Source organism: Metopolophium dirhodum, chromosome 5, assembly GCF_019925205.1.
Source record: "Metopolophium dirhodum isolate CAU chromosome 5, ASM1992520v1, whole genome shotgun sequence".
NCBI lineage: Eukaryota > Metazoa > Arthropoda > Insecta > Hemiptera > Aphididae > Metopolophium > Metopolophium dirhodum.
The window spans coordinates 15683976-15699701 of record NC_083564.1 but is presented as its reverse complement, the minus strand read 5'-3'; the positions used below and the strand labels follow the sequence as shown (position 1 = coordinate 15699701).

The 15726-nt window shown below is 29.3% G+C and overlaps 1 protein-coding gene across 5 annotated transcripts in view; it reads left to right on the top strand.

Annotated features, from left to right (window-relative positions):
* The first annotated feature begins 2818 nt into the window (after positions 1-2818).
* The window catches only part of LOC132944813 (octopamine receptor), a 93419-nt gene continuing 80511 nt past the window's right edge, over positions 2819-15726 (top strand). For 2 of the 5 annotated variants that reach the window (XM_061014324.1, XM_061014323.1), the window contains exons 1-2: positions 2819-3341; positions 12560-12678. The gene's annotated coding sequence lies outside the window, so the exon portion shown is untranslated. The remainder of the gene's footprint in view (positions 3342-12559; positions 12679-15726) is intronic. The other 3 variants (XM_061014327.1, XM_061014325.1, XR_009664481.1) reach the window with 2 other exon arrangements.

Sequence of the window (15726 nt, the reverse complement as noted above, 5' to 3'; positions counted from 1 at the left end):
ACCCGCAGATTGACAACCCGTATGGACTTAGATGAGACTTTAAGGAGACTTTTACCAAACGTAGGCATATGTGTCATAGGGGGATAGACAGTGTGTGGTCCATTATTTAGGACGTAAACCGTGTTCTAGCCAAACGATCTGGAAGTAAATATAAATAACCGATTAAAGACCGTTTAAAAGTTTGAAAGTCAAAAAAGTGTGCTCCAGGACAAGACGATACGGCGTGATTGGATGAGACTAGCGAGGTTGTGTGTACTGTACTGGTAGACGTGAACGGTGTATGATATACTCAAATCGTTAAGATCACTCGACTGTGAACTTATATTAGCTCCAGCTGTTGGACATACAAAAAAAAATCTGAAATACAAACAGCAATTCAAGATTTAGCGAGAGTTATATCAGAGGTCGTTTACGTTTTTCAAAATAAACTGTGTAAACTATTACGCAGTACGTTGTACAAAATATTCCAGTTTTAATAATGACACTATGCGCGACGACTTATGGTCGTCCATTATGATTGTCATCGTGAAACGCGTATAATAGTATATTATTTCGATTTTATTGACGGTAACTAAACACTCATTATCTCGTAGAGTATTAGTTATATTAGTTTTTCAAAATAAAATGTGATGTCAATTTTTAAAAAAAACAGCACATAAAACATGATATTTTTTATCGCTAACATTTTGTTCATTTTACTTTTTTGGATGACAGGTGACAGCACACGCATGCTTAATTTCATATTCCAAAGCTGAGGCTTCGAATTTCAATAATATATAAATAGGGGGAAAGTAGTTAACGCCGCATTTCTGCACAGTTGGCGTCGCGTGTACCTTGTCAATGATTAAGTAACTGTAATGTATGTGGTATATTTAAAATCAATGACAAATCTTGCGAACGAAAAACAATTCTGAATGAAGAATAATCAGCGTTAGTCTTTATTTCCAAGACGTATTATTTATGATAATATATTTTTGTTGACATTATTGTATTTTATAATGTAATTGTGTGTATACAATATTATAATAATAATAAACGTTAAATGTTTCAGGTGGCCTCGAGTAATATTATAAAATTGCTACAATATTACACACCAACATTTTCATTATAAAAGAAATATATTAATATCCTTAGAAATATAGGCCTATCGAATTATAGCGTCTCTAATCAGAATCTTTTTTTTCGTATGACTTATAATGATTAAACATTGCATTAAAATTTGACACATCCAGTACAACCTAGTAACCTACTCCATGGCGAGGAACACTTGACAATAATTACAATACGAAAGAACGACTTTCATGTGTTTTTTTTTTATATTAATCTAATTTCTTGTTTTGTTTAATGGTTATAAAAATGCTTATCCCACTAAAATGTAATGTTACGTCACTTCAACCTGTCCGTACATTTTTTTTAACATTGAAACGTAAATACTTCTTCAGTTTTAGAGTTTTATTCATAATTCGAAATCTCTGAAATCTTTCAGAAAGCGTTATTAGTATTATATTTTAGCCTCGTGAACGATAAAATATACACGTAAACTTTCTAATTGTATTTTCCGATCGTGGAAGTTTTTACATCTAATATATTACACTAGTAGGTAGAAGTAAATAATTTAAAGGAAATATATACATTTTATAATAAATTTAAATTTAGTTTGGAAGAGTCTATTTTTCATTAGAAAACTATATAATATTGTGTTTAGTTTAAATTAATATACCTGTAATAAAATAATATTACATATTATTATTTATTATATAATATGTTATAATGTTATATTAATAAAACCACATTTGCACTTCATAAATTTTTTTAAAACATTTAAAAATAATATTTTTTTAATAGTACTTTAGTATTATAAAGCATGCATGCTTTCCCCCATGCTTTCCCTTGGTAACGATTTATTCAAATTTTGAATCTTGGAATTTCAAAGTACTATAACTCCATTCTTCCAAACTAGAATCACTTTTTTTTTCTGTAAATTATTAATTAAGTGGCTTCTTTGGAAATGTTGTTATATCTTAATTGAAACTCAAACAAGTCGTTTTAAAGTTATTGAACTGTGTGTACCAATTGAAAATATCATTTTTCGGTTTTTTTAAACACGCATCAAAAGTTGTCAGTTATTTTTACTGAACGGTGAACACCAAAAATCAAAAAACGATCCCTTAGGCGAGTTTGCTGAATTTAACTAATGTTAACCGTAAATGGCATATGATATTATAGAATGTGCCGATTTAAAAATTGGGGGAGGGGGTCCTAAACACGACTAAGCCCCCTCCAAATTTCACTTATGCGATCCACAGTATAAGATAATATGTAAGACGTACTACGCGTGTGTGCGGAAAAAAGCTTTATGTATGTATACTCTCATGGTCATTCGTCGTCATCGTCGCATGCGGCATTGCACTGAAATTCATTTGCAAAGGGATAGTTATTATTGTACCTCCACGAGGCCTGGAGGTGTTTAAACAATGAACAGGAAAATGGGTTCGGCATGGGTGGTATTATATAGTATATTATACAGTAGTCGCGGTTATAGGTTAGCATATTGGACTGCAGTGGTCGGGGTAGGCGTTAAGTTTGATGAAAACGACATCCGACGATGACAAACCGACTTCCAAGTACCAAATTGGTTATTAATATTTCGCGTCCAACTGAGACGGGGTTCGGAGGTCGGGCAATAGCAGCGGCGTTTTAATGGTATTATTATTATTACGGTGGCGTGACGCCTCGACGGTCATTTTCAGGACTCGCCCGCGGGGAGGCGCGCGCGAGATTTGACGCTCGCGGCGGGCGAGACGACACGACCGTCACCGTCACCGCCGCCGCGTTCGTATCAGTCGTCGTCCACACGCCGCCGTCTAACGACCAGTTTTTCCGGACCGGGGGGCGGGGTGGCTCGCGCGTGTTCGTCGACGGACTCGTCATCCCCCGACCTCGCTGTATCTCTATATAATAATATATATTATTACATTTAGGCCCGCAAAATTCCACCTAAAGTGAAGTAATAGTTACGTTTTTATATTCAATAATTACGGAGCGTTCGAGTGCGGCGGTCGTGTGTTTTCAGTCTTTCCCGCGGGGGAGTGCTCGTTTTGGACGAGAAGCGAATTAAAAAAAAAAAAAAAACGATTGTGTCCGTGTCTTGCGATCACAATAACAATATTATTATCTATAATAGTAATACATAAACGTTGTATCATTACACAATAATATACGTGCACTGGCGGTACCTTCAGTATGTGTCTATCGTCCTTAGACGAACGGTTCGCGGTGGCAGCCCAGTTTTGTCCGGGCCGGTAGTCTCGAGCCTCCTTAAGCGTCCAACCTCGTCTCGGGTGAGTGATGCTCGATGTTATATATTATTATGATATCGTTATATCGTTACGACAACACTAGACCTGTCACTGACACTTCGAGACACCCGTTTCTCACTTTATTCTGTGTTCGTGTATTATTATTATTATTATTATTATTATTATTATTTTTTTTTTTACTAATTTAACGGCTGGTTTATTCTTTACGTGAGCCTCCACCAACTCGAGACGTCAGACACGTCTAATACAGGTGTGGTTTATATTTTAGCGTTTTGAGCAAATCGATTCAATTTCAGGGGCTGTTTAAAAAAATAGAGATAATACAAAACTCATATTTTGCAAAAATATCTATAGGAGTATTTAGTGATAAGCTTATAATAATATATAGTTCATCGATGGTTAATTCTCTCAACACGTATGTAATTGATTTATTACAAGATACTATATATATATATACACCACCAGAGCAATAGAATATGAGTCAAGTCGTGATCAACAACATGACGTATGGTTTAAATACGTTTTCATGCTATTAAAGTTATAATTACAATTTATTAAAAATCATGTTATTCCCACAACGCATTATTATTATTTATTTATAACAATAATTGTTCAATTAACGATGGTTATTGATTTCACGTCTTAAGAATAAACTTGTATTGACTCGTTTAGTTATAAATATTGGCATTAATATAATAAATTAAAAGTCACCATGGTATTATAGAGAATGATTGAACAAAAAAAAAATGTAAATTATATTGTTCGGAATTCATATTATACAGACGAAAATGGTAAGAATTTGACAATTCTCTTTTTTTGTATCAAATGAGTACAATACTAGTAACTTAATTTTTATTTCCATTAATATGCCTACATAAGGTTCACTGAATACAATTATTTACTCATTGTGAACTTTTAATTCGAGAAGTTTTAAGTTTTTTAATATATCAAAAGTTTCACATACTATTTATTTTCTAACATAGGTACCTAAAAATAGAAATTTATGGTTTTCTTAAAATATGAATTATACTTTCAAATTCACTCGAACTTCATATATAACATCACAAATATTTTTAAGCCCAGTTTTTATTTATCTAAGAGTTTACCAATGTGGTGTTTAAATATTTAAATATTAATGAAATATAATTAATATTATGTTGATCCTTAAAAAAATATAAAGTCAATTTTTGTTATTAGGTGTTATCAGCTACCATAACGGATTATAGTATAAAATGTTATTCTGTTCATTATTATATTTTATTAATGAGTTTTAATTCATTATACGGCTTATATTTTGTTTATTAAAAAGTAATAAGAAAATACACTAATACATTGCGTGATATAGGAAATTTATCTCCCAACAGACACTTTGTAAAAATCCAGTGTTAATATGTAAATAGAAATATAATACTATAACTATTAAAATTGTTATTGTATCAAAATAATATAAATGCACCACAATATTGTTAGTTCAGAATAAAGTTAAATACAATTTAAATTTCATAAAATTAAAAAAAAAATGTAACTGTCCGCAAAAGAAATTTATCAAGCAATAAATTTTAAAATGAAGTCTTTACGGAGATTGTTTAATATTAACGTTATAATATGAACGTGTGTACAATCTATATTATATGCTATTAATATTTTATACGATATTCAGGTCATATTAATACTGTTATTTAATAATGTACATTGATACAGATGAATAGTATATAATTATAATTATAAAACCTTTAAGGCATTTTAATTTGTAATTGCAGTTTACCAATATAGTGTATGAACAAAATACACGCTACTGACATAACTAACATAACTGCGATTTACACATAAAGCAAATTTAATACTCTGAATTATTGAAATATGGTAAAATATTTAATTACTGAAAGTGTTTGTATGAATAAGTATATTCTGCACGATTGTGTAAAATATTCTACGAATATAAATTACTAAACATTACACACAGTACACAGAAATATACACAAGACAATAATAACATTATTAATATAATAATAATATAGTTAAAATATTAGCACGGCGTATTGGATATGCAACATTGATGCACGTGCGCGTATAGGACCAGAACTTACTATTATTATGATATAATACAATGTACATTATTATTATCGTATGATTATAATACAATTGAAATAATAACATGATATTGCTATACTAACATTATTATGAAATTACATTACCTTTTACGACAAAAAAATTAATATTTCATGGTAAGGTATATCAAATATAACTATAATATATACATTTTATATTATTATAATATGCAATAGTACTCATAATATATTATGCAATTAATAATAAAAATAAATAGACAGTGAATTGTATAATATATAAATCCATTATATACTTTTATATTTTATTTACATTTTGAATAAAAATTACAAATAACATTCTATATTGAACAATATGTTAAATAACTTTTCTTTTTTTTTTTTGAACTAACGATACCGTAACGTTTTTCTTTGATATACCTGCATATTTAAAAGTTGGTATTTATTTATATTTGTATTATATACTTGTGCACTGCATCTGTATTCCGTACACATGTGAAGTATGATTTGAAAATAATTTATTTTTTACTATATATATTTTTACCAGCACAATCCTCGGTAAGACAGTATAATTTATGTTTTTTTTTTTTCATTTGTGTTTATGTTATTATATCTTACATAGTATTATTGATTTAAAATAGTATGTATAATATTCTGTACCTTAACCAAAATTTGTGGTTTTACCATCTATCTCATTAATATATTATATAATAATATGTTTATAATATAGGGAAACCTTACTTTTTTACGTTGCTTAAGGTGTGTAAAAGTTTCGGATAAAAAAAACTATGTCGTTCAATATACAGAAAGTTGACAAAAGTTCGGTTAGTGTTAAAAAGTTTCATCAAAACAAAATTATTATTTAAAATACACACATCATGTCTACGTACAGCGTGATTATTTTACAGTAAACAATCATTAGGTAACTCGAAAAGAATATTTTGAAAATTTGAAGTTTTTTTAACAATATAAGTCATCGAAAAATAATTATAAATTTTTTATAGTTATCATTTTTTACGATTATTACCGTTTTGAATTTTAATATTGCCTATGAATCTAGACTATGTAAAAAATGAATTTCCAAGATCGTTAATACTTTTTGAGTTAACCAGCGCGTTGGTGTTAACTTTTTAAAGAATCACCCTGTACATAATGTATACGCATAAAATATATTTATTTTTGACAAATAATAATATATCTTAGGTTTACGAGCGTGTAAAATATTGATTTACGGCGTCATCGTCGTCATTCATTAGAAAACTTTTGATAACATTTACATTTTATACGGTAAGTTGTCACATTTTCGGCTTTTATAATTATCTGTATCCAAAATTCCGAGCATAAATAATTTTGATATATTATATTATATTATGACTCGACGTGAATATGCGTACCGTATAGTATTATAGTTATTAATTTTGACTTGGAAACAATATCGTATTATCGTTCCCACGTATATAACGGTCACGACTTAAATGAGAAACGTGGATATGATATTACACATTAAATCCATAATATGTATGGCTGGGCGCAGTGTCGTAAAGAAACGAACTTTGGTTTTGTAAAGTCTGCCACGAGTTTTTTTTGCTAATTTATTATTTGCCCTCGTTAAACTCATTTAAATGTGATTAAGTGTTTCGATGATAAGAAAATATACAATTTAATATTTAATCAAACACATTATACGGTTACGCGATTCTCCGCGAACGTTTTGCGCACAAAAATAAATCACGCTCGAGTAGTTATATTATAATTATACGAGAACAGCGCCAAAAACTTTGAAGGTGTATTTGTTTAGGGTTCCAATATAAAGACAATAGGGTGTTTACCTATATTATATATCCCTCTGCGATACTGTCGATTATAATATTATATGGATGATTTCATAGACGGAGTTTAAGGCGAAACGTGTTTAGGGCACCATTATATACACGAGAGCACTTCTGGGTGCGTTCAACGTTCGTTTTTCTCGACACTCGTCCGGGATCAATAATATATAAAAAAATGCATAGTACCTATCATGCACCCGTATAAATACAATTCCGAAGAATTATATACGAACGTCGCCGGTCGGTCCACCGCCAGAGGTAGCCGGGATAAAGAGGAGCGTGCAACGGACAAACACGATTTAATAATAATAATAAAAATACTATGTCCTGAACAGATGTATAGCGTTTAAAATATTTTGGGAATATTCGATGCGTATCGTACTATGATGGTATCCGACCCCGCCGCCGCCGCCACCCACCCGCTAACCGCGCGGAATATTCGGTGTGGGTGAAATCTTGCGGCGGATTTATCGAAATGATGTATTGACTTAAGGGAATACGAATGCAAAATCGTTATTTCTCATTCACGCGTGTGTTCGAGGATTTGCGGTCTAAAGAGTACAACGCAAATAAAAAAATAAGTACTACAACGCTGCGTGCACCTATATCTATACCTATAGAGGTACCTCGGCGCCGGAATGGGAAGCATAGGACCCATTCCGTACACTACAAACGTGGTCGTACCTGTACAGTATTTGTTTGTTTTTTTTGCTTTTATTTGTGTTTAGCCCAAGAACGGTGTGATACGATTTCGGATCGCTTTTCCACCCGATTCGCACGACCGAATATTATAATATCGTATTAAAAAAATAAAATGGCAGCGGATATATTTCCGTTGTGGCTGCTGCGCGCGCCACCAATAGATTTACACTACGGTGTGCTTTGGGTAAACGTAAATAAATGAAAACGGCTCGTGGGCTACAACCTGTTTGCGTTAAATCGGTAATAATATATTGTACCAGAAACCCGACCGATCGTCGTTTGGGTTACTTGGTTTAATCGATCGTACGTTTCGGTGCACGTCATTACGGTTTATGTGTATATTGAAAACTATTATAACAACTAATATGTTTTGGATAAAACCACCAACAAATATTTAATTATAATATTATTACATCACATAAAGTTACATAATATTTCGAGCATCGATCGCTGTTGTAGTTAATGACGTAGTTGTAGTAGATAGACGTGTTGAATATTAATGTTATTATTTCATTCAGAGTACTAACTAAAAAACGAAATCTCCCGGTTGGGAGATGAGCATTCTTAATTACAATTATAATAAAACTATAATATTATTGTTGTAGTGTTATCTATTTCCAAAAACGTAATTACAATTGTTGAGTAGCATTCAAAGATAAAACAGTTTGAGGTCTGCTGAACAGTTCGTATGATTATTTTTCAACTAAAATTACAGCGTTTGATGGAAGTGAACGCAAGAAAATATGAAGGCATAAATATTTCAAAACGAAGACGATTCATCAATATTCTGAATAATTAGTTAATGACAACAGAAATCCAAACAATCCAAAAAATCTGTGGCCAGGAAATGTGTCGGCTCTTATACATTATAATATGGTCTGTTTTATGTTTTTATAAATATATGATTTTTACGTCTTGTAAGATACGTTATCATAATAGTTAACTATTTTCAACTAAAGTTATGGTTTTTTTTATAAATATGCGTTCAAAATTGTACGATGGGCGTGTTATGATATTATACTTATAATTATAACGAATATATTGTGTATTTATTAAATGTATACATTATCTACATGATATACACAGGATAATATTTATAAATACTGTTCAGTTCTCATCCCCTTTGTGCCCATTAATAATTGATTTAATTTTTTAATTATAGTTTTTTTAATTTTTAAAAAGACTGAAAGACTACATTTTTATTTTTTAGACTTACATTTTGTACACTTAAAGGAAAGTCCTTTGGTGGAACAGATTATTTTTCAAATGGTTTTCAACTATCTTTTTCCACTGTAAGTTGTTAAACAGGTTATTTTTCTGAGAAAACGTTGACGCATCTAAATTGAAATTCGAATCAGTATAGTTTTTGAGTTTCCTTTACATTTGTAATACTAAGAATATAACTCGGTAAGCTTGAAAAGAAAGAATTAAAACTATTGATTGCCTAGAAAAATATATATTATAATGTTGGTTTATTATATACTTATTCGGTTATTAGTAACTAATACCTTATTATTATTATTTCACACTGTATTATAAAATAATATCTTATACTAAATAATATGACAATTTTATTTATAACAATATCTATTTTAATGGTTTTTAACGAGGACGTTAAGTGATATTAAAATATTTTACACACAAATATAGCGATTATATAGTATTTATTTATGTTTTGTTCCCTAGTTCACTAAATACAACAGATAAACAATATATTATACGCGTGTACTCGGTGTGCGTTTAAGCTGTAAACTACTTCCCGTTGAAAAACCATTAAATAATCCAGTCGATAAATAAATCATAACAGAGTTTTTCTCCCGTAACTGCTAAACGGTCAGTTTGTAACAAAAAATAGTTTCGAAATAACAATGAAAAAATGTTTTTTTTTTTTTTTTAAACAATATCGTGATGATGAAGTACCCCGATATAGTGGCCACGATATAATAATAATAATATATTGGCATATTATTATTACGTATGGAACACAACATTTCATGACATTAAACTGTGTGTGTAATAGGTAATACTAATATAAACACTATGTATATTATCATGTTTACGAAATATTTGTTTGGGTCCATTTTAAGTAGGTATAATATATTGAAAATAATTAGCAACAGGATTTGAAACCCCTGTCCCAAACCGGCCAAAACGCCAGTAAATCCTGAAAACGAGTTTTTTGCGTAGGTAGTAACTATTTTTCATCCTCGGAAAATATATTATTTTGTAAGGTGAATCGCACCATGCAAGGCGAAAACTTTATACGGTCTGTTGATGTCTATATTACTATAACGACGATTTCGAGAAACGAAATAATATGACTATTATTCTTCGTTTTACCCTTTTTTTTTACGACAACAATATAACCTAACCAAACAATATCTGTATTACTCGACCTCTATATACGTATATAGTGCAATATTATTATTTTGAAAAACAAGTATTAATGTTTGTTGTAGGCAGGTGCGATACGCATTATAATAATCCATTATGGTCGAATGTAGACAATGTAGTTGTTGTTAAATCAATCGAGCCTCATCGCCGAAACGTCCAAATCGTCGTCGGCCAGCCGCCATAAATTATGGCGATCGATTCGAATTAGTTTCTTTTCCGTACAGGTGTGATTGTTCACGACTAATTATGGTTGAATATACCGTACTTACCTACAACTACCAAATAGGTATCTACAACAGTGACATGCGTGTTTATTGCTATACGGACGCGTACACGCTACCTATTTGAACACATACTATATGGTGCGCAGTATTAATAATGATTTAATCAGTTTCGACAATTTTATTATTAATGTGTTAGTTGTTATACTGCCCCAGTGATTTGATCGGATATCGACGTATATTATAACAATATCACGATCAAGTAGCTTATCTCGAGTATTTTAAAACGCTGCATATGGTACAGTAGTTATATTATTTTTTCATTTCACGCGAACAGTACAACATGCGGCCAAAACCATTTTTCTTACCGCTGTCAATGGTTCGTTTAATATAAATTATGTTACATGCACGAAATCAATTTTTACGTCCCATAACAATACAATAATAAATGGTATGGTAACTTTTTAAAAACCATCGGTATCGGTACCCAAATTTAAAATAAATTAATAAGAAAACTTTGTAAACATGTAAATAATATCTATATAAAAAAAAAAAATATAACCGTAAATGCAACACTGTAATATTTAGTTAATAAAATAACCAAAACAGATAATTGTTAATGTACTTAAATATAATTGTTAGCTATAGTGACCCTGCTGTTGAAGTCTTTATACTCAAAAAAAAATATATATTTATTATAATAATAATTTGGTAGTACATGGTATAATGTCTGTATAAATTGGTTTTACGATAATGTGTTTTTTTTTATTTTGCGTCTGCCTGGAGCAATGTCCAAAGGGTCACGATCTTCGACTTTATGAGTGGTTTCAGATAGAAAATTGGAAATAGTTGGTACATCAGAGGGTCAATAATTCTCTGCATACTTTTCTTAATACTCGGGGAAAAACTAAAAACAATTAACTTGAAATATGAAATAATTACGAAACACAAATGTTTGAGGAAATTGATTTAATTACTTGGTGTAATCAAAAAACAAATATCTCTAGGTGCTTGACATTTTAACCAAATGTCTATATCAGTATTTTCAATACAACGTGGTATAATTTTCAAAATATTTTAGTAGTTTTTGATCTGTTTACGTAGGCATTTTTAATATATTATATTTTTTTATATAGGTACAGGTATAATATTAATCATTTTAAATGTTTATGTTTGATCAAGAAGCTTGAAAATTTAATTTAAGGTCCTATCAATCTGAACATCGAAAATATCTTTTTACTATAGACATTTTAAGTTTCACCTTCAACGAAATAAACGATCTAGGTTATTTCATTGTAATTCAAAAAATATAACTTTTTAAGAAGTTATAACTGTTCACTATTAAGTATACCAATTTTTATGATCGACGATACCATTTTCAAATAATTTAGATTAATCTTAAATTATTTATATCATACTTTGAACCTATTCACACCATTATACGCTACATACGCCAGTCTGAAATTAAATGCTAATAATAATAATAATTATTATAATATAGAAATATGGAAAATATCATATTTTTTCCAAATGTTACAATTCTATGTTTTTCGTAAAAATTTCGTAAATTCAATTACCGTATTACTAAGCTGACACATTGTCTCGGCTCAGAAAAGTATATTTTTTAATGCAATATTGAATTAACATTGAGTTCAAATGTAATGTATCCATTACAGTGATGAGTGACCTACTCAATGAGGAGGTGTGGAGTGTAAAGTCAGTATGGAGTATACTGACTTTACACAGCAGTGCGAGTTTACTGGTTTTTTTATAGCCTTTTTTTTGTCTTCCATCACTGTTATTTCTGGTTTATGAGTATTTTTTATACTATAATATATGTATACTCATAATATTAAATGAACTAATATTTTTTACTCGTAAAGAGAAATATAAACAATGATGAGTTATTTATCTGAGGTAAATATAATAATGTGTATATTGAGATATGTAATTGAGTATTACAAATTATAAAACTCATTATTTCTCATATGTGACAAAAAAACCTAAATAATGTTTCATTATTTCAGCGTACATGAACGACTATTTCAATGGGTCACTAATCGATGATTAGTGATTACTGAAAATGGTTCCTGTCCACGATGACAATTTTCGCAGATAAATTCTCATCAAAAATCGTAAAGTAAAGGTAAATATTTAAAAATAAATACGTTCGTCGGATGTCAATAATAATGAAATAGAAAAGAATGACTTGAATTTATCATCGTTTGAAAGGGGAAAATAAATCATCTGAAAAAAATGCATCATTCCATACATTCATTACGTTATACTATTCAAGTTACTAATTTCCAATGAATAAAAATATCTTAAAGTATTGTATGACACATTTATTTTAACCGCTTCTCATCCAAATTCAAGCACTGGTACCATATTATGTCAGTTGATAATACGAGTATAAGACGATTGATTACCAACATGAAACTTGTGAGGGATTTGTTTTCAATCCAAACATTTGGATTTCACCAAAAGTTTATAGTCCAGTTGTTTTTGTATTTTTTTGACTTATATAGATACTTACTGGATAAGTTGTTTTGGGCTTGAAATGAACTAGGGCTATAGATTTATAAAAATGTAAAAAACGTATCTCTATTTTTTCTTTACCTCTACCGTTTATATTTCGTTCAACCTTATCACAAACTATCGACCGTAGGACTAGAATAAAATATGTGAAACATGAATTGGGATATTTAATTTAAAAATATTTGTTCAAAGAGCGATCATATACAAAACTACGGAACTGTCCAATAAATAACCAAAGTATAAAATACATTTGATGTGGTTCTTTAAAAGGCTATAAATATAAAATGTTTGTTTTTTTTATAATTATATCCAATTTTTATTTATTTTTTCAAACTGAATTCAGTTTAATAAAGATATATCGTTCAATGCTGTAATAATAATGTTGTAATAAACTATTAATCATACTATTTTTATTTGTTATTATTATTTTTTTTACATAATAATAATATCAGGTAATATAGTTTGATCACAATAACAAGAACATTTCGCTATTTTTTATGTTTCCGCAAACCAATTGTTTTTTTTTTTTGTTTCTCATACATCACATATAATAATAATATAACTCTCGAATACGAATACGTGTACTAGGTACCTATTGAACAACAAATAATCATTCAATTGACGTAATTCTATATAGTTATATCTTTCAAATATTTTTTCTACCTCAGATAATCTATATTTATATGATAAAATAACTAATAATATCATGGCGGTATAATAATATTTAATCACTTCCATAAAGTTGTCACAGTATTACTACATAACAGGACATCGGATAAAATGTCATAATATCGATCAGCACTTCATATTATTATAATATATTAATACTATCCAATTTTGTAATAACATTTATCGAGCTTAATTTTTAAATTTTTAACACACTAACGGTAGATCGACCAATCGTTAAAATAACGTAGCGTTCTGACTCGCAATTGTCATCTCCTTTATATAAACGTAAAACACAGCAAATTGTACGTTCACGATAATTATTTATTTTGCTTTGTGGTTTTTAAAATTAAAGTGAATTGGCCTGTTTTAAAATGTAAATGTACAATTATTATCTAAGGCATCTCGCGGGCTGTTATTGATATTTAAATTACGGAGCAAGTTATGAGCATTTTAAAACCGTGGTGTTTTTTTGTATATTTATTCATTTTACGTGGTCATAAGAATAACAGAGTAAATTGGATATTATTGTGAACGTAAAACAATTTTCCGCCTTGACGACGACAACACATGCATGTGTGGCATCCTCTTAATACAGCCAAGTGATATAAACTATATTATATTATTCAATAAAACAATATTTAGTACGTTCTTATATACACGTGGTACATATTAGTATGGCCTTAAGTGTTATTTTTCTGGGTGAGTTTTGACAAAGTGACAAACACAGAAAACAACATAAGGTTAAGTTATGAAATAAATAGCTGTTATTATAATATGTGTGCGTGTAGTGTATACAATATCACTTTTTGTTATTTATAATAATATAATATTATATAATATATATTTTTTTTATTAAATGAAACGTTATTAAAAATTTAAAAATCGTGCGTTGCATATAATACACGGGCCTTTGCCAGTCTCGACACTTTGCAGATGTTGTACGATTATTATACTATACTGCCATATTTAATAACCCTTCATAATATTGTCATATTAAATTGCACTCGAAAAAATATATATTTTTTAATAACACGCATTATACAAACCAATTTGACTGCGTTACGAGTACGCGATTAAGAGTTTAACAAATTGTAACAATATTGTACCATCTATGACAGATATTATGTTAGCAATGTTGAAACAAAATCTTTAAAAATACAATTTATAGACTTAAGAAAGTTATTATGTAAAGACAAATAACCTATATATAATATTCGTAAAATCGAATCATTGCATTATTCTTGAAATGAAATGATTATAATGTGACAAGGATGACAATTGACAAGAATGATGCTGATGTGAAATAATCTATATTATAATATAACTCCTAACATTATGACTATCCGCGATGTGGTTCTATACATGAACAGTAATATTAAAATATTGTGATATTTTTGCAAAATGAAATGTTATAGTTTAAAATTGTAAAAAACGCTTAAGATCAAAATCTCAATCAAAATGTAATTAATTATTCCAAAACAGTCATATCTAACCAGAAAAATATTAATAACATTAAAAATCATATGAAAATCACGTGTGTCGGTGACATAATAATATGTATTCCAAAACGTTAAAATGGTAAAAAGAAAAAATAGTAATATATGTAAATGTCTATACTAAAAAACTGTAGATATATAAAAAGCAAGTAAACTTAAAGCGAGTTAACAGTATTGTTATAATATAAAATAATACATAATATTAAGTGACGAATATAAAATAATAATTTATTTATTTGTTTGAATTTTTAATGACACGTCGTCGTAAGCCAACAATTTTGAAATTTGCCAATAGTGAAGACCATAATATAATGATATTATTTAAAGTATTTAATCCAATATTGTCTGTCAAAGATAAAACTAAATGAATCAGGTTTATATAATATATAAATTATACGAGTATAACACAAAGAATGTTTGTAATATTATTTATTGGGACGGTGTAACCTACTAAAAAATATGAAATAAAATTCCGGAAAAGACACGGATGA